Source organism: Rhamphochromis sp. 'chilingali' (assembly GCF_963969265.1).
Source record: "Rhamphochromis sp. 'chilingali' genome assembly, chromosome: 12".
In the NCBI taxonomy this organism is placed as follows: domain Eukaryota; kingdom Metazoa; phylum Chordata; class Actinopteri; order Cichliformes; family Cichlidae; genus Rhamphochromis; species Rhamphochromis sp. 'chilingali'.
This window is the reverse complement of record NC_137939.1, coordinates 8434081-8455327: the sequence shown is the minus strand read 5'-3', so window position 1 is coordinate 8455327 and position 21247 is coordinate 8434081. Positions and strand designations below refer to the sequence as shown.

Here is a 21247-nt window from a genome sequence, read left to right as displayed (position 1 = left end):
ATTCCTCCACTTGGAAGACCAACTCATCATATATCCAAAATGGGACCTCCACCCTTTTCCAGCTGAGAACCGGAATCAGAACTGGAGGTGCTAACTCTCCTTCCTGCCACTTTACATTCAGTTGCGACCTACCTCAGTGCAAGCTGGAGGCCACCACAGCAGAAACCCTCTGCTGCTCGACTGTGTCTGGGACACCCAAGTGTCCCAGAGGTGCTCTAAAAGACAGGATTGAAGAGGAGATCGTCTAAACTTAAATAAGCTGTAGTATTTTTATGACTAGAGTCTCATAAGTTTTAGATCACGCCTTATACAGTGGAGTCCTCACACAATTTTTCGTCAGGGAATAGTTATAATGGCATTTGTGGTTTATTCATGCTTTTTCCTTCTAATTAAGCGGTTTCGATGACATAATTGTTGAAGTTAAGCTTTGAAGGAACTCTCACTTTTTAGGTACCCCCCACTGTTTGTTATCTCTGAGGCTTTGTGTCAGAGTTTAATATCATGCAATGCCAATTAGTGAGAACCCAATTCTTTGTTGCACAAAAGCTGTTTAACTGCTTTATTTCTTACTTTCTTTCTTTCTGCCATTGCTGCTAAAAGACACTGCAGTCAGGCTATCGAACTAACGTGATGATCTTGCCATGCTGAGATAATAAAAAAGTATTATTATGACACTAATTGGAAATTATTCCTTTGGATAGGGCTCATTAAAAGCGGTATGCTGCCACATAGGTTCATACAGGAGGTGTTGGTGTTTGGTTGGGTCTAGATCAAATTTTCTGGCCCATCAAACTCCGAAAGGAAATGGCTGTTATGAGGTCTTGTTAAGCTGTTACAAATCTCTCATCTGGAATTCAATTTTAGAATTGAAAGCTGCTTTCACCTTTATGTGGTGAGCGTAATATGACACATATGCACAAGGACGCACACTCTTCTCTCTCCGTGACAGGATGCAACCAGCAAAAGAGCGACTTTGAGAGAATTATAGAAGAAGACAGAAAGACCCTTTGGATGTCTTGAAATGAATCATTCTTTTCTCCATTTGCTGAGGTCATATGGCAGAAATGATGGTCTCATGGGTCACAAATGAAGTGGGCGGCTCTGGTTAATACGCGGCCCAGATTACTCCGAAATGCGGGATAATGTGAGAGATGGGAATTTATATGAGAAATTCGTAGGACCCTTATCTCCGGCTTCCCTCGTAATCAAACTGAAATTGTTTGGTAGCTTTAGTAAGTCATCATGTTTACAAGAGCAAGAGACTGTATTGTCCAAAATTACCAGTTCAGAATAATTACTTCCTTCCTCACAGGCTCACACCTTTAATTCATCTTGGGTGTTACTTTGTCATTCGCCACGAGACGTGGTTATTTTGTCATCAGCTGACAGTTGTGTTTCACCGGTGACTTCACTGTTCACAAAAGTAAATGGGTGAGCTCACTGCTATTCATCACAACAACCTCTTTCTGTTATAATTTCATGCATTTGCTCTTTGCTATCTTTCCATCTACCAGCCTTTGGATAAGATAAATATAGTCTGTGAGTGTGTGACAGAGAAAAAGGATATATATATATATGAAGAAAGTGAGTGAATGGATGTGATGGCCATTTCTGATAATCATCATCTAGCTTCTCATGTTATTCACAGTGCTCCACATGGGCTCAGTAACTAATGAACAGCGTTCCCTGATGTACGAGGAGTGACATCATTCACTCCTGTTGTGGCTAATTTTAGGCTCTGTGAGGGTCTGCTGTTCAGATGGCAGCGTGTTTGTGTTTGAAATTTGATGTTTAAAAGATGTCGGTGTTTGTTTGTCTCTGATGGAAATGTTCTGTTGGAACGTCGCAGTGCTCGCTGGCTTGTATATTTTGTTGTATAGCTGCCTTTTAACTAAATAAACAGTTTCAGTCAAATTCTGTTAAATCAAATATGTGTTCCTTAAAAACTGTCAAACAAAATTTGTGCTTTTGAACCGTCGCCGAAACTTTACGCATGTAGTTAGACTGCAGGCATAACGAAATCTATGGCGCAGATGAGGACTGTGCTAGAGATTTAGTTGCTGCAATCTGGTGAATTTTTGTGGGATTTTGCAGGATTCAAAGCCCATCATTAAGACCTGGTCTTAACAGCTACACCCGCATTTTTTTTCTCTTTTTCCCTTTCTCTGGCTCTTTTCTTTCTCTCTCGCTAAGGCTTCTGCAGGTGTGCCAGTTTACGACGGGATTAACGATTTAACAACAGCTCTGTTTCCCCCGTCAAATCGGCTGTGCCTGTGAGGAAATCAGGTAGGACCATTAGTAAGAATTTAAACAAGGAAGCCATTTTTTTTTTACTTCAAATCCTAGTCAAAAATAAATAACTAGTATATAACTAATACCCAGGGCATATAATACCAATATGCTCTGGTTTTTGGCTGACCACTTTGTGGAGTGATATCAGCGGTGTTGCAGAAATTCTTTAAAAAGACTTTATGTTTCCTCCTAACAACAGTGGTATACCTTCTTCTTCTACACGACCGAGTTGTTAACCTTCACATGTATTATTCAACATTTTCTGGCCTTTGAATATCTTTATCTTCAGCCAGTTATCTGATGGAGCACCAAATTCCTGACCAAAGGCTGCATTTTAATGTTAATCTCCATGGACTTCTTGTTCCCTTGTTATTATCGCATTATCCCTCTTATTATCTTGCTGTGGATTTATATTCTAGTTCTTGTCTGTCTCTCTGTATCAGCATTTCTGTTCACAAAGAGTGCATTCCTCAGACCCTGGCCTTTGTCTGAATGTGTCATTGTGTTCATATACTTAGGGGAAATGTCTGGGACGTTGGCCGGTGTGTCAGTGGGTCTGCATGTGTGTACATGTGCATTTAAACAGAAGTAAATAGTGATGACTCTCGTATGTCTCTCGGCCTTACATAAGCCTATTTTGCCCCCCGAGAGGATTCTCACCTTCTTGCTCGTCTTCTCTCTTTTTACTCTTTATCCTGCTAACCCACCCACTCATCCCTTTAGCGCACAGACTTCAGCAAAGAGTTTTACCCATGCTTAAGGGTTTTTGGCCGAGACTTTAATCATGTCTGGCACAAGTTCACAGTCTTCACCAGTGTCGATACCCATCCCCGGTACCTTTGCATCTATTTGTCTCTCCTCTATCGTCTCCCTGTTCTCTATCGCTTTCTGTCCCAATCGCTCAGCTGATCCATCTGGCATCCATTCTTCCCCTTTGGGTCACTTTCTTATCCCCTTTGCACACATTCATATTCTCCCATCCTCCCTAAAACCCATTCAGCCTACCCTTGCTGCTATCTCCTCACACTCCCACCCAGCATTTACTGTACCTTCTTCCTTTCCCCCCAGCGCTCCCATTCAATCCCTTCATCCAGCTGCCTTTCTGTTGTTGTTTTTAGTTCATTTGTTTTAAGGATTGTGTGAATCCGTGTTTATTCTTTATTTATTTATAGCTTGGCATGTATGTAGCCTTTGTATGTATCCTATTAAAGGATATTCCCTCTATTTTCCATATTTTGTTTTCCTGTCTTTCACTGTCTTCCATATATCTTCTGTCAAAATTGTTCAACAAATCACTTTAACTTGTCTGTCCTTCAATTTCAAAGCCAAGCATTAAATATTGTTTTCATTACTGAGGAAAATGACAAACAAAATATTCAATGAAAGAAACAAAAGGACCAAAAAAAAGTAAAATGTTAGTTTGTTGCTAAAATAAAGAAAAGCAAAAAACCTTCACAGCTGAGAGGGTGGAACTAGGTACTTTTCCATTTTTCCAAAATTGATCTGCTATTTCTGGTGACGTGCTAAATCCAAATGATTGATTTATTTACTTAACATAGTTTAAAAAAAAAAACTGTGGTCATGTTCAAAATAAAAAAAAACCTGCCAAGTAAAACATGCCACCTGTGTGGTGAAGTCTGTGAATAAGGGAGAAGCTGAAAAAATGTTACTTTAAAAAACAAAACAAAAAAACAGTCAGATTAGAAAATTTAGATAGAAGGAAATCCTGCATGTGAAGAATAGACACCTAATGTACATCTACCTGACTGTTCGAGCTTAAACCATTTAATTTAATTCAATTTAAATTGAATTAAATTAAATTAAATGTTTTTTGTTATTTTGTGAACAATGTAATTCAGTTTTTAAAGCTTTAAAAGCTTTAACACATATGCAGAACATTTAACAAGTCAAACTTAAGTGAGCCCCAATCTTGTTAATTTAGTTAGGTTTAGTTAAGCTCGTGTAACTGTAAGGATGGGCATGGCAGTCAGAGAAAATGAAGAGAAAAAATTAAACATCCAGTTGTGAATATTAATACACTGAACATAAAATACAAAAACATTTTAGATTTATGGGGTGTGTACTCAAGATCTTAACCTTCCTGATAACAAAGATTTTTCCTTTAATCTTTTAGTGAAGTCTTTCAGTTTAATGAAACTGTTCTGTCTCATTTCTGCTGTGTGCCTTGTGTTTTCTCCTCCAACACCTATTTCTCGCTATTTATTTATTTTATTAAATGAATGAAACCCAAAGATTTTTCCACAGTCACGCATACATCTACACAAACCTTTGTTCCTGTAATAAATCAGCACACAGTGCGGTGAAGCCTCTTAGAGGATGGCAGTTGTATCTGGAGATAAAGCAGGAAAGGCACACAGATACAAAAAAAGGAAAAAAGCTACGGATGATAATAGGAGCAGACAGAACAGGGATCAAGGGATGAGAGCCAAGGACAGGAGAGTGAGAGAGAAAGTGACGGAGAAAGTGGTATGAGAGAAGACAGAACAGAGGGAAACATAAAAGACAAGGACAGGACAGAGACAGAGAGGAGAGTGAATTAACAGAGAGGGAAGGGAAAAGGAGAATGTCACCTAATGTGTGTGTTTGTGGTGTGTATTCAGACATTAACTGCTTTCTACTGTTTATTGCTGTTGCACCTCATCTTCCACATCATGTTCATTTGTCTTCAGTTTCCAGTAGCGGCCTATTTTATAACAATAATAGGAGTCAGTTTCTGTGTGTGTGCGAGTGTATGTGTATATATAGGTATGTTTATCTGTTAGCGTGTGAGACATCTTGGCTGACTGCTCCCATGGTTCCTACATGTGCGTCTGTTGTGCCATGCAACTTATCAGCATTTAAGCGTCCTTGAGTTAAACTGAAGAACATACACATATTAACACACATCCAGACAATCGCTCTTAAAGAATGTGACACACAAAGAAAGTAGAGATGACAAGTATGTGTGTGAGGACATTCAATGATCAAACCCATAAATACACTTTGTTGAAAAAAACAAAACAACATTGGCATAAAATCAAACACACACACACACACACACACACACACACACACACACACACACACACACTTGTTTCCCACAGAGTAGACGAGTGTATTTAGTCTGTGAGCGCCAGACTTATCTCTTTGTCCTGTCCTAACAGAGGTATGCTGTGACACTGTGGGTACAGCACACACACGCACGCACGCACGCACGCACGCACGCACGCACGCACGCACGCACGCACACACACACACACACACACACACACATAAAGAAAGACTTGGGCACTTGGCCTCTGAAAAGGTCAAAGAGACCTTACACAGGAAGCAGTGATATGGAAACTAATAGCAGCACTCCTCAACAAGAAACGTACACACACATACAGTTTTACTGTTTGTGCATTTCAGAGGTCAAGAAATGTTTTTGTCAGAAGTGATGAAGAATTATAGGTTATAGGTCTTGCACATGTGCTGGTTTACAAGTACTGGCTGCAACTGTGTGATTTCCAAACTTCAGGCTTTCACTTTCACCATCAGTTTTATTGAAATCTGTTGCTGTATAAAAACTGTCTTTTATCATAAAACAGGAAGGTGTTATAACTTAAATGCATAGTGTGATTTCTCATGCATCTGCACATTCACATCATATGATTTACATGGGGTTCACATGGCAACATCACATACTGAGCATTTAACATATTGTAGATGCAAGTAGTGGTATGTAACTCATTAGTCCACCTTCCCATAAGAGTTCAGGTCTTATAATTGCTGCTCCACGGAAGTGTGGTGCGCAGTGGCATGCTCCACCTTACAAAGACCCATTCATCGCCGCTTGCAGCTTTAATGGCGATTGTGACCAATTTTCACAGAAATTTATGTGCAGGGATGAATGAGGTTTTTTTTTTTAACCGTTAACCCTCTACACATTTGGAAATTGGTGCCACATGGTATCAATTTTCATTGAAAGAAGTGCTGAAACATTTTTATAGATGCAGATGTGTCTTTGCTTAAATTTGGGACCAATCTGGTGGCCAAGCGACACGCAACCATGGGTTCAGTTTGATAGAAAAGGTATGACTCTTGCATACAAAACAGACTTTTCACACCCAAATAGCTAAATTGTCTTGTTTTATCTTGTTTTTTTAATACATGTAGGTGTAGAAATGTTGTACATGGCTGTGGGATTTGTCATTACAATGAAAGAAGGTTACTTACAGTTTGAATACTGGTAACTGTGTTACTGAAAAGGTCATAGCTGCATAGAGAGCTGTAAACCCCGAGCATCAAAAGAAAGTTTGGATGATATGCTCGTATGCTCTTCCTCCCTCTGACTCTCACTTAATATTGAGTTTCGTTGATTTCTATCTCACTCACGATGTATGAGCAAATCAAAGAGATCAGGAGAGGAAAGCAACTCAAGGCTACAAGAAGAAAGGAAAGAAAAAAGGCCTTAGGAAAGACTGCCTTAGGATCATGTTGCACTGCCAGTAAGGTCAGTGTCCTACTTGGAGGTAGAAGGAAAGAAGGAAGTTAAATGTAAAAAAAACCAGCACAAAATTAAGGTGTGCAAAAGAGGGCTGCAAATACTGCCGTGTAATATTTGTCTCTACAAGACAAGTACAATTATCCATGTGCAAAGTGACAAAATGAAGAGTTTTACTCACAGATGTCTCATTTGATTTAAAAAAAGCGTCAGAGTAGCACAAACCACGTAAATTAAAAAAAAAAGAAAAAGCTCCTTGCTGAGTATGGACATCATGTGTCTGTAAAACACATTCCGCATCTTTTACTTATTTGTAGTTAAAAATAAAAACAGCGTTCAAATGAAAAGAACTTTTCAGCCTGTAAAATACATGTATAATTAATGAAAGACTTAAGACAATGGGTCTGGGAAAACAAAAGTTCAAAAAAGAAATATTTAGAGAAAAATAGAAGCAAATTTTCTTCTGAAATTATTAGAACGTTATTTGATTTGAAGTCAAAATGCACTAATAAGGACTTTGGAAAACAGATGGTCTAAGGAAGGCAAGTAGTCAGTAGTGGAAGGAAAAAGATGGCGCCAGTGATGGATGGATAGGAGTGGTAGAGATAAAGAGGTGTACCGTGATGGAAAGAGCCAACCAGTTTAACAGAGCTGGAAAAGTCAGATAACCAAAGCAGAACTCGCTAAGAGAGGAGTGATTATATATGTGGGTCAGTTATAGTTGGTACATTTAAAAAAAAAACAAAACAGTACATATAGTGTTACATTGGACAATGATTGTGGTAAATGATTCCAGTAAACAGAAAATGAACAGTGATGTCCTGTGTTGGAGTTTATTTTTATGTTCAACCATCCATCAACCGTGACCTCCTCCCTGTGTAATTCTACGTATAATACCATTACCTGTCTTTTTTTCTTTGCCACTGTAATTATTGCATGATTTAAGCTAAACTTAAACTCTGTTGATCCCTGAGAGACTTTCCTGAAGAGGGTAACGTGTAAGAAATGAGGTGTTAGACTACACACTGCACAGAAAACTTGACAGAGTACCAATAAAGAAAAATGAGAAAGCAAGAGGAGAGGAGCTGGTGACTGGGGGGGGGGGGGGGGGGGGAGGTTGACGTTTAGATACAGTAGCTACCAATTTCACTGCTTGGACAGGCAGTTTATCTAATTAAAGGGGCCCTGTGCAGTGAACTATGGCGGGAATGAAGAATGATCAGTCAAGTGTGTTTACCTTTGGACAATTCTGAATTCCTGTCATTACTTAAAGGTCTGGACAAAGGCACAATGAGAGGGTTAGAAATAAAATGAGGCTGGCACATTTGATGTGAATCTTTTTTCTGATTTTGTGCAGCAGTAATGCATTCTTCTGAAATTGATGAAGCTCACAAGCATTTGTTTTTTTTTCCCTTCTCCTTTTTCCATATATCTTTCACCTGTCTGCTCCTCCTGTTTATGGGAGCTCCTCCGTTCATGGGACTGTGCCACCGCATTCCAAAGCCATTCACCTCAAAATATTGTCTCAGCTCTGGCGCTTTGGACCTAATGTGCTCTGGCAGTGTGTATTTTCCCCTAAGCTTCATTGTCATTCAGTCCTGTCCTGGCTCTCGGTTCTGGTAACTTGGTTGACCCCCAATCCTGGGAGAATCGCCCAGAACTCTGGAATTCATAAGGGAGCACAGGGAACACTTTGTCCTCTCTTTTTCTTCTTATCATCCTCCCATTTTAATTTTTCCCAGCTTCTTCTTCTGTCTCTTTGTTCTGTACATTTCTCTTTCACGACTCACTCTTTCAGAGCTCAGAGAGAGAGAGAGAGAGAGAGAAATCTGTGGGCTCAAATGTCAAAAAGTCAAGGGTTTCCCAGCCAAGCAATTACACAGACTGCAGGACAACAGTACCACACACAGCAACACACACACATACACGAAGGTTTACATCAACATCATACAAGCATGCAGTCTACCCCCCCCCCCCCCCCCCCCCCCCCCCCAAAAAAAAAAAAAAATACAATTTCCATATGTCTAACCATGCGCATACTTTCCTGTTGGCCACCTGTCACTCATACGGAGGCCTGCAATACTCACACACACACACATGCAGTGCAGCGGTCAGGTGGTTTTCCCATCAAAGCTGCTGTGTGCTCTCCAGAGCAGTAAAATGATTTTTAGGTCCACTGTTAGCAGACTTTGATGGGTCTAACACACCAGTGCGTTCTGGTTCATTCTATCTGCCTACAAAGGCTCTGACAGACGGCTGGTCGACTGTTGTTAAGCACTGCAGATGCACCTGCTTGATATGTGTGAGAACGCACACACAGACACACACACACACTCATCAAGAGCTATTTTATAATGTACACTTACAGATTACAGGAGAATACCTCAGTGTTCTCAGTGTTTTTTCCTTGCGTTCTTTAAAAACACCCTGGCCTCTTCAGAGAAGACATAAAAAAAGGCCACAAATCCTCTGAAAATAAACGGTTAGAGAGGTTTAAAAGCCACCATATGAAAACAATTGCAGCTGTTGCTGAAATGACTGATTGTTCAAGTCTTCAATGGCAAGAAAACAACTCTTCTGTAAGAAACTGAAGGCCAGTTTACTGTCAGATAAAATTAACATGACACTGCGTCTGAATATTTTCTTTTTACTCTGCTGATATGATCGATTCATACTTCTATATCGCTTGTCATCATCTAGATATGTTACTAACTCTTTAACTGATTGTTACTCATGAACCTGGTGATACTATAATGGTCCATGTAGATCCTCATCAAGTTATGAATTTATTTATTTCAGTTTGTTCAGTGCTTTGCTTCATGAAACATACCAAACATGTGACATCACCCTGGTTATAACCAGTGGTGGACAAGTTACTTTGAAAAAGTAATTAATTATAGTTACTAGTTACTTTTTCAAAGTAACTGAGTTAGTAACTGAGTTACAGTATTCTAAAAGTAATTAATTACTTCAAAAGTAACTATTGCGTTACATTAAAAAAACGTTTAACTCTCTGGGGTCCAGGGTATAATTGGCCATTTTTCACTACTTTTGATTTTCCCTCCACATTTCACCTTTAAAAACTATTTACTTTGCCTTTTTTGGTGTCATTCTTTTCAGCACAACCTCACGTGTCTAAATTTACAGTTATGTTTTCATTTTGACATACTGTATTAACACAATTGATCTAAAATCAGACAAAAAACATTGAATCAGAGTAGAAAAAGTTATATGTTTTACTGTAACAACCACAAACACGTTTAATGAATCACATTTCATAACTTTAAATGCAAATATAAATTGTCAATTTTAAAATGCACAAGTTTTGCAAACAACAAAGTTATTTGCATCCATTAACCTTTTACCTTGATTTTTTAAATAACCATTTCAAACTATTTACAGAACAATCAGCTGTTCTGCATTAAATAAGATGCCACACAAATTATTTGTGCCACTCCAAAAAAAGAATTTCTGTCCACTATAAAGGAGAACATCACAGGCTGATACCTGCAGGTCTGACAGCAGCAGGTGTATCACTCCTTTTTCTACCTGGAGACAGCAGTTGCCTCATTGTTCTGACACACAACACAAAACTATCCACAACACTACACACTAACTACACAAGACAACACATTAACTACACACCCCAAACATGCTAAACGTCACAAATCTCTCACATCTCAAAACTCTCTCTCTCCTTTTCTGCTCTCTCTCTCTCTCTCTCTCTCTCTCTCTCTCTCCGTCACTCCTAAAAAAAGTTATGTTTTAAAACCTAAACCCCGTTATTTTTTGGTTCTTTGCTCATAAGCAGAGAGTGCTTGCTAGCGCTGTCCTTAGACAGTAAACATGACAAAACTATATATTGTTTATCATGACTCTGGTTTTACGTGGCCTATCAACACAATTTAAAAACTGGTATATATCACCTTGTTGCTTTTTCTTTAAGTGGTCATGTGACTGGCTTACCACAACTACTTTATTCTTCCTCAGTCAAACAGCAGCACTCATGCGATTGTTTTGCCCAGGTGTTGTGCTAGAAAGTGATCGTGATTACCGTCCGTGGGAGCGCGTCCAGCTGCTTAAAACTGTAGCGTTCAGATTACTGACAGCTACTTCCGTGCAACTGATATAAGCTGAACACAGCTTCAACCGTCTGTTTGTAGCAAAATAGTAACGGACCGCGTTTTCTTGTTAGTAACTGTAACGGCGTTGTAACGATAGGAATAGTAATTAGTTAGATTACTCGTTACTGAAAAAAGTAACGCCATTAGTAACGCCGTTATTCCCATCACTGGTGCTAACATGCAAACTCAGATGGGGAACAGCAGTAACGTTATGGTATTGATTTTGCATTTTAAGCATGTTAGCGTGCTAATGTTATCATTTAGCTGTTGTTTGGCTCACATTAATAGCTAATTGCGTGTGTGTGTATATATACTAGAGATGGACCGATCCGATATTACGTATCGGTATCGGTCCGATACTGACCTAAATTACTGGATCGGATATCGGAGAAAAATAAAAAATGTAATCCGATCCATTAAATATCACGAAAGCACCTCACAAAACTTGCAACACGCCGTAACTCACCTCAGAACGTTAGCACGTCGGAGCAGTATGCATCATGTGATAGAGCGGCTGTGGCATGCGGGACCTGTCGGTGGTCTGGATAGCATTTGGAGCTTCGCTAGCAACCCAGCATTTCATCTCCGACAAAGTTATCCCGAGAGAAGTAAAGCAAGTGTGTAAGTCCATCTCTGAATGTTTGTAAAGCATTCCTGCGTTAAGCTTAACAAACGACTGCCTCTCCTGCTGCTACTTCAATCATGAAACTGCTTAACGATCAGCTGATCGGCTTTTCTGTCGCGAGTCCATGTCTCTAGTTTGCTTTTGGCCCACTTTGCACCAGAAAGAGAAAACCAGCGGCTGAACAACAGCAGAACGTTTAAGCTCGATAAGCTGTTTTTAGAATTTATTTAATATTACTTTCTACTTGAGGATCTTTTTCTACGTAGCTGACGGCTGGTAACTGTGCAGGGGCGGATCTAGCAAAGTTTAGCCAGGGGGGCCGATAGGGCATTAACAGGGAAAAGGGGGCACAAAGACATACTTTTCTTTCTTATTCTCATTTAAAATGTCTAGCTTTTAATAAATAATTATCTGACAGCCAAAGTTTTAATTTGATGCAAAATGAATAGAAGTCCATTACTGTATATAGTAACTATTAAGTCTAATATATATATATATACCCTAGTAAGCTATAGTTAGGTTGCTTAATATTTATGCTAAGTACTCTTTAAAATACCAGAATAGGGAGGATGGTGTAGGTTTAAGTTTATTAGATTGATCAGTATTGCTGAACTATGAAATATTTTTTTTTGCATACAGGTATAACAGAATAGCTTTAGTGTAGTTGTTGTTTTAAACTTGAGTATGAACTTATACAAAATGCAGCAAGATATTTAAAAAACAGTTTTGTTGATTAAAAAACACTATATCGGATTCATATCGGTATCGGCAGATATCCAAAGTTATGATATCGGTATCGGTATCGGACATAAAAAAGTGGTATCGTGCCATCTCTAATATATACCACACAACACCTCACCTCACCCTAAGAAAAGAATCACTGAAGTTATAAATATGGTCAATCTTAGTGTCTGCTGGTGTCAAGATGAGTTTTATATAAGTATACCGTGTAAAAAAGAAGTACATCCTGAACTTTTATAATATAACTTCTATTTTCCTCAGTCCTAAATATAGTCAGTTACTTTATTTTTCTTAATAATCTAAAAAATGTATTTCCATTTACACATGTTGATTCAACTACTGTAAAAGCCTTCTATGATCTATTTTTAAATTTGGTTAAAGAAATTAAAATTTTATGCTCCTCGCCTATCAAATGTAATCCAGCCATTAGATGTGATGGTTAATATTTTGATGATGCACGGTCTCATGTTAGATATACATAAATATATATATGAGACCCTCTGAGATATCTTTTGGCTAAGTATGGAGCTACAGGAGTTTTTTGGAGAGCAGAATCTATCAGCTCTTCTCATCCTCATGACATGAATCATTAATGGGGTGTGTGTATCTGCCTTCACCTCTGCCTGGTCAGTATTTAGTGTGTGTATGTGTGTGTGTGTAGGAGGGATACATACATTGGGGTCTTTGAAGTGTAAAGTAACAGGCCTTTTTAACTTTTGGATGTGAAATATTTATTTGGGCAAGAGTGCTGCTTTGGGAGAACGGGGCAGAAAAAGAAGAGAAAAGAGAGACAAACTTAAACAAAAAAGCAAAGGTCCATTAATGAATTGCATTAAAACAGTTTGTTCATGTTCTGTTACGTATGTGCTATATTCTTTCTCATTGCCAGAATTATTTTAAACATTGTGACAGGTTTTAAGAATTAAAATTACACTGGAATTCACTTATTTGTTAGACCAGCTTTCTGTATTTCCTGTATTTCCCTAAGAATGAATTCTAATTATTCACATTGGAAGAATTTTTTCACTCTTCAGTAGTCTCAGACTTAAACCTTCAACTTTAATTGGTTTTAGGATTAGAATCTATTTCCTTTTTTCAGTCGTTGTCATGAAGTCACTGCATTTGTTTTTTTTTATATTCCAGTTTCTTTTAATTTTAATTTGAAGAATTAAAAAGCACTTTTTTTGCTTTTGTCAATTTTATTTTTTATTTGTTTGAATAAAGTGTCACAAAGATGATCGATTCACAATATCATCTATCCATAGATACACGTACAATTCAGGGTCACAGGAGGCTGTGGACTATCTGATCTGTGACTGGGCTAGAAACATGCTACAGCCTGCACAGGCTGACAGTGCATCACACAGGCAATATCAGTACCTTTCAATAAAATCAAATATAAACTTCAGATTCAAGACACGGTTATATGGGCTGGTTTTAATAACAATGAAGAGTATGTATTCATATTGAATTGCAGTTAATCTTGAGATGCTTCTCTAAATGTACATTTCTTTGGTGAATTTCAATTGTCAATGCTGCTCCCCTCCCTCCAGTCTAATTGAAAGCGAGTATTAAAAACTAAACCCAGCGATTAGAGGACATGACAAAAGACACAGGAGGCTGAGACCTTTATAGAGAGCCATGTGTACTTTCCGGCGCATGTTTATAAATGCATGCGTCCGTGTGTTTGAGCACACATGAGTCTCAGTGTGCATGTTTGTCTCTGTTCTGCAGGCCAGACGTCAGTATTGACAAAGGGCTGACCTGGGAGGAGACTGACTTCGTTAAAACAGGCCTTGAACAGACAGAGAATAGAGACTGAGGGATAGAGGAAGGGAGGGAGGGAATGGTGCAAGGGCAACCTTTGGTGGGGGGTAAGAGAAAGAGAGGGTAGAAAAGGGAGGGAACGGTGCAAATGAGGGAAACGTAAATTTTCAGCATTTTGGAAAATTCTGTAAAGAGTAAATATTGGCTTGGAGGTGTGTAGCAGTGAAAAATAGGACTGAGGATAGATTGATAGAGGAGTAAATGAACCAAACAAGTGGAGGCAGAGGGGGGGATTAGGGAGGTAGTGGGAAGCAGTGGGAGAAGGGGAGCTAGAGAGGAGGCAGGTGAAGTCAAAATATGAACGTAAATGGTAAGGAGGAAGAAGGAGGGCAAAAAAGGGTAGGGTGAATGAGAGCCAAAGGTGAGAAGATTGGAATGGAGAAAGCAATTTTAGATAAAGGCAGGAGAAACCTAAAGAAAAACCACAATCTTCTCTGAGTAAACGTTAGCTGTGACCAAGGAAAGGGTCAAGCACGAGTCTGTGTGTGAGTCTGAGAACGAGAGAATGAAAGAGTAAGAGACAGAAACACAAAGACACAGGAGAATTCGCTTTACTTTGCACATCTGTTTCTGTATGAAAGAAAAGGCTTGGCAGGGGAGAAAGGGGCTGAAGCTGATATGTGCGCGAGAGTGGGCTGCTGTAGAAGGAATCAATAACTGATAAATAAATTATAAGCCACAAATTTCAAAAGGCACCGGCAAAAACTAATGATCCAAGCAAACAAATGATTTGAGCTAGAAGAGGGAAAAGATGAGCGGGAGAGCTGATCTTCAGTGTGTGTGTGTCTGTTTGTGTATCTTTTGTTGCAGTGGAAAAAAAATATGGGGGACTCTGTTGTGGTGGTATTGATGATGTCTGACATCCTATATCAATTAATGTAGAACTCAAAAACATGCAGCTGCTGGTATGATCAAAAGAAAGGAAAGGAAGCAGGGAATTAAAGAAATCCAAAAAGAGGTTAAAAATGCCAGCAAGAAAAATGCTGCTAATTAATTGTTATTGAAAACAGTAAGTTGCTGTAAAAGCTAATGTCTTTGGTGCAATACTGTATCATTTCTCTGGCAAATGTACATTTTTATGGTTATGTAAATATTAAACTTTTTGATGTGCTTAAACCTTGGTTGTTCTGTCAGTGTGATGTGATTTCCAGTCAGATCCCAAACAGTGCAAAGCTTTAGCTAGGAACAGTCCAACATGACTGACACTGCTGTAGTGATTAGTTAAGTCTGGCTAGTGTTCATCTTCAGGGTCAGACACTGAATTCATGCTCCATAGGTGAGGAGACGCAGATTATTGTAGTAACAATCAAATAACAGCATGACTATAATCCCACTAAACAGCAGACAGCATTATTTTGTACAGCTTTTATTCATAAATGGCACAATATATAGTACTGTGCTGTTTACACATGAAGATAATGCTACTGTAGTTTACAGTAGGCACACTGTAAAATCACAGTAAAACGCTACCAGATCTTTACTGTAACTTAGCAGGGAGAATTGTTACTGTGTATTTGCACTATATTTTCAGTCATCTATCTTATGGGTACATTTATTTGTTAAACACCATTAATTGTGAGATATTTTTTATAGTTTTGATATAGAAAGGAACAATTACCAGGGCAGGTTTCATCCTTTGTTGAGAGTACAGACCATCTGCTGTCTTACCGAATGACATAAACAAGATTATTTTATTGCAGAACCAAGTGGACTCAAACCTCGGGTGTGCATGAGGAGAAACAGTTACAGTTTTGTACATGCTATTAGTTCATTGCACAATAGCAAACATGTTTTGAAATATCTACACAAAATTATAAATGGCACAGTTATAATTGTTCTTTAAATCAAAATTTCACTTGAGTTTTGTATGATCCGTTTTCAAGGGAAACTGCAAACTAACAAGGATGAAAAGACAAGAAACAAACAAACAAACAAAAACTTGAAGTGAAACATGGTTAACAAAAATTCCTGCCCAAATCTTTACATCAATATCTTTCTGGCCTCATAAAGCACATGTTGTAAACATTTTAAAGGAGTTTAATATTGTGTACTTTCAAAGAAATGAGGTCAACATTTGCCCCACAGTGACACTGACCTTCAACCCTCATGAAACCCTCAGCAAAATATCTTCGCTCATCTAAATTTTCTTCATTTGATCTAATTTACTATTTATTTATTTATTTTTGCAAGATTTTGTCATTAGATTATGACTGATTGAATTATGAGGCAACAGTGATCTTTGACTAGCAGGTTTTAACCCTATAATGCCAAATGTATCATATTTGATACAGGAGTTTATGTCAGTTTTTGAGACATCACTGTGATATGTTTTTCTCTGAAAACCCGAAATAAATTGTACAATCCATTTCTACGCAATAAACTAAAAAAAAAAAAAAAATACAGAATGTAGCAACGACAAAATTATATGAAAGAAATTCAAAATCGTAAATGCAAATTATAAATATACACCAAAAGAATTTCTATAAATTATTTAATGGGTCAGCCTTTACAGGGTTAATTAGTTCATCCTGTAGTCCAAGTAAATGTTTTTATTAAATGTGACGAACTGAATCTGTTAATCAAGCGATGTACTTACCTGAAAACAAACAAGTCTTTGCTAATCCTATAAAGGTAATGATGAAATGCTGGCTGGTGTTTAAGATTTAATGTATAAAATGAACTGTTGTCCAGGCTGCTGGTTTCTGTCTAAAAAGTAGAAACACTTAGTTAAACTCAGCGCAGCTGCATTAAAACTGATTACAGTAGAAAGACAAAATCAGCATCAGCTAATGGGGGCACATCTGTTGATACCACATCATTATAATCTTTAGCATTTGTCAGTTTTCTGTGATTGCATTGCCTCATTATCACATCACACTCGGTTGTGTTTTGTTGTCTAATTTGTTTCGTTTTATTCGACAAACTGATTTGCAGATTTGCATTTGAGTACCCACAAAAACATGTGTATACACACTTGTTCCCCCAGTGTGGACTCTCTAAGGACCTGCCATGTGTGTATTACATGTGTGTGATAATGAAAGCTGCTGACTGGCAGTTGTGATTGGCTATGTAAGCAGCCTCTAGAGATGGCTGTCCGAATGGTGCCAGCTAGACGCCAGACAGACTGCACAGCGTGTTTGTGTGTGTGTTGTGTGAGGTTGTTTGCATGCAGTTGTGCGTAGATGAATGTACCATCAGCAGGTGTTTGTGTGTGTGTGTTAATGAGAGTGTGTATTTGTGTGCATACTTTATGTGTGGGCTTGTGTCTCCAGGTGTAAGTGGGAATGCCCATATTGCCAGTGTCTACATAACTAATACAGACGTACACACACACACACACACACACACACACACACACACACACACACACACACACACACACACACACACACACAGATACCATGCTGCATCCAACTGTCTGGAGCCTGATTATAAATACAGTGAATTAGTCCATGTTTTTTTGTCAGTATGTCCCATGAGATGTAGGTTTCCACTCAGGATGTTTTCCCTTTCTCTTTCCTCTCTGGTTTTTACCTTGATATAAATATTAAAACAGGGCTTTAGTGAGGAGTGCGGTTGTTGTATAAGTACATCATTAACTTTAAGTGTAGACTCAATGGTTAACAAAAAAAAGAGTATTACTTAGTTTCTCTTCCTCCTCTATATTTATCATTGTGCCCCTGAGATTCTTTCCACTAACAATTTAGCGATTAGACAACACCGACGTGTGCATCTTCCATAAGTGTTAGACAGCGAGGACTGGAGATAACGAAAAATTCCCAAGGGTTTAAGTGATGGCGGTGGCTGATTTGCACAATCGTGTTGAGATTTAAAATGAGCCTGGGCTCGTTATTACCAGAATTTCACCAAATATTTTTAAAAGCCTTCTGAGAGAGCATATTTGGGTTTATTTTAATTTAATCTCATCATCTGAAATCATGACATGAGCCACAACATAACAAGGATTGAGGATTTGATTATTAAGGTGTCACTGTTGAATTGAAAAGCTTTGACCAAGAGCAACAAATTCGCAAAAGAGCAGTGCACTCATGGGTGAGATGTTTAAGATTGTGTGACCCCCGTGAGGGAACTTCAAACCAAAATGAAATCCAAGTTTTAAGTGCACCCCTATCTCCTCTCGCCCTCATCCTTATCACTACTACATCAGGCAAAAACTTTGCAGGATCACTTAGACGCACAAACACAAAGATCCGGCTCAACCTTTGAGGATAAGGTGTGCAGGATAACAACGGTGAGAAAAAGACACTGTGGCTTGTTGACAGAGCAAAGGCGACTTTACCTCTGGACTGTGGCAGAGGGAGTGGCATTAGAAGAAAGAGGAGGGTGTGAGTGTGACAGGGAGAGCTTTGCTTTCACGCCTTGCTGAGCAATGAAAGAGTATCTGTCACAGAGAACACGCCAAAAGACAGAGTGCAAAAGTTAGGCGAAATAAAAGAGACACACAACAGAGGAAGGGAAAGCAGGGGATAGAGGAACAGACAGCGAAAGAGTTGGCTGAAAGCAGCTTCTGTCTTCTGTCCCACCCCCTGACTGTCTTCCCCTCCTCTCTGCCCGGACGGGGAAAAGGAAAAAAGAAAAAGAGTGCAGGGAGAGAAAGACGGAGAGGGAGCTCAGCCACGCTCGCTCTATAGCGCAGGACTCAGGAATTCCAGGACCTTTGGAGTTGTGAGCTCACACACACACACTATCACACACACATGCTGCTTTTCTCGAGGTGATACAAATCGAAACAAGACTGAGAAAGGGAGGAAAAAAGGAAAGGCTGACAGCAACAAAAATTTTAAATTAGCTATTTCCTGTGGACTATCTGACCATGATGGCACCTGCCAAGGGGAACGTGGCTCGGAGGGACTGAGGACTGAAACGGGACACAGCCAGAGGAAGCTGCTGATGAAGGTGAGGATTTCATGAAATGGCACAATCCCTGAAACTGAAGCATCTCCCTTTGTCCTTTAGACAGAGTCACTGTTTATATGACTACAAGTAAAGTATTTACTCTAGAGACTCTGATTTAATGATAATCTGATATAGGTGGGATTATTGTTTTTATTGTACTGCTATTTTTTATTCATTTTTAAAAATGAATTAATAAGTAATAGCTAAAAGATACTTTAAACTACTGTTAAGTACTGAAGCTGGGGAATGCCCTGTGTAGGTGTTTGTACTGGAACAGATCTGAATGCGTGGCCACTCTGCTGTATTTGTGATTTCATATCTGTGTTAATCATTAGGGTGAGTTCCATGAGTAACACAATAATGCTGCTTGATGGTGCGTGCGTGCGCGTGTGTATGTTTGGACATATTGTTTTCAGAGGAAGTGAGAAGGTTTTTTTGGGCATGTCTTTAATTGGATTTGATCAGTGGGCGATTCATCTGAGCAGGAATCAGGAGAGGAAAAGAGTTTTCACGCATGTGGGACTGTCTGTGTGTTTTGGATGTTTTATTTCCTGACGGTCCATCAGTGGAAGTGGGGGATTTCGACTGAATTATTATTGCTTTTGCAGGAAATCTGGCAGCACTTATCAGTAACATTGAAGTTTCTGTTTCAAATTGAGAACATGATAAGGTCTGATAAGGCCTTTGTGCAAAGTTTAAAGCTTTGTGGTGGAATAATAGTGACTGGAAATCACTGCTGCCATTGGTGCTTTTACACCTGCTGTCCCCTCTGACCTTCATCCCACCATACTCTTCTGCTTTTGTCCTCTAATCTCATTGACTTCTACCTTTTTTGGGTTTTTTGCAGTTTTCTACTTTCTTCCACCTCTCTCTTCTTTCTTTATCTTTGTCTTTTTAACTACACCGTAAAAAAAAAAATCCTAAAAAAACAGTGATATTCCGGCAGCTGGGGCGCCAAAATAATACCAGAAAATACCAGAAAATAACTTTCTCATGAAAATACGGTTATATTCAGTAATGACAATACAGTTTGTTGCCCTACATAGGATTTTGCCTTTTTCAAGTGCTTTTAAACATTAAATTAGGAACAATTTAATGGGATTAAACAATGAAATTACCTATAAACAAGGTCAATGAATGCGGTAATATGAATAATAATATTTAAATGTACAGAAATATACAGTTAACAGTTGGTTTAAATATTAATGGATTGCATTCATATAGCAATTTTTGAAACCCTCAAAGCGCTTTACAATTCCACTTTATAATTCCCCTCTGGCCATCACCAGTAGGTGAAGTGTCTTGCCCAAGGACACAACGACCGAGAGTGTCCGAGCCGGGGCTCGAACCGACAACCTTCTGATTACAAGGCGAACTACCAACTCTTGAGCCACGATCACCCTAAATAACATTAATAATAATAATTATTTGATGTAAACAAAGTTTCTAAGAATCATTTTATATATTTTTCCATAGCATTTCATTTGAATTTAACAGTTCAATCTTTCAAATAACGGACAAATATTTGTGAAATTATGATGCATTTGTGAATGTATTTTAACAATATAAATATGCATATGTACAGACATTTAAAAAACAAGAAAATTATGTTTTATTACATTTACATTGATTTTATGTTATTTTACATTTGACATGTAAAATCACAGTCTATTTATGTGAACTTAATGATATTCTCAGTACAAAACTGTAAAATACACAGTAAACTACTTTTATATTGCAATTTTTTTTTTACAGTGTATTCATCTGCCTTCATAAAGCTTGTTTTATGTAACCTCAGAGGCCTACTTTTTAGTATTCTTTCTCACTCAGTATCCTTGGTATTTTGCGTGTGAGCGGGTGTATACGTGTTTTCAAGCTCACAGGTGTGCATTTTGTCTGTCATTTTACCTATTCAGTCCTATAATCCGTGGTGTCACGTGGTGGATTATAAGCCCTCCCCCCCTCATCTTTTACCTGCATACTAACCCTTTCATTACCATACCATTAAGTCTACACATTACACCTTAATTTACCTTTTCAGTCTTCGTCCAACTAAGAGCTAAGTGATCATTTTTGAACTTGTACACACATTGTTCTTGTGTTTTTGTGATGTCTAAGTCGATAAGCAGTAGTTTAGTTATAGCTTAGCCAACAAGTGCGTCTTGTTTAAACAGAGGCCTCGAGTTGATGCAGGTTGATTAAAAAAGATTTTTTATGACAGAGAACCTGTTTAGC

The 21247-nt window shown here is 38.5% G+C and overlaps 1 protein-coding gene across 2 annotated transcripts in view; it reads left to right on the top strand.

Moving 5' to 3' along the window:
- The window catches only part of sema3b (sema domain, immunoglobulin domain (Ig), short basic domain, secreted, (semaphorin) 3B), a 93638-nt gene that overhangs the window by 4025 nt on the left and 68366 nt on the right, over positions 1-21247 (top strand). The window contains exon 2 of one of the 2 annotated variants that reach the window (XM_080898118.1): positions 2194-2286. The gene's annotated coding sequence lies outside the window, so the exon portion shown is untranslated. Of the gene's footprint in view, positions 1-2193; positions 2287-18511; positions 19013-21247 lie in introns of those variants that run through there. The other variant, XM_080898117.1, reaches the window with a different exon arrangement.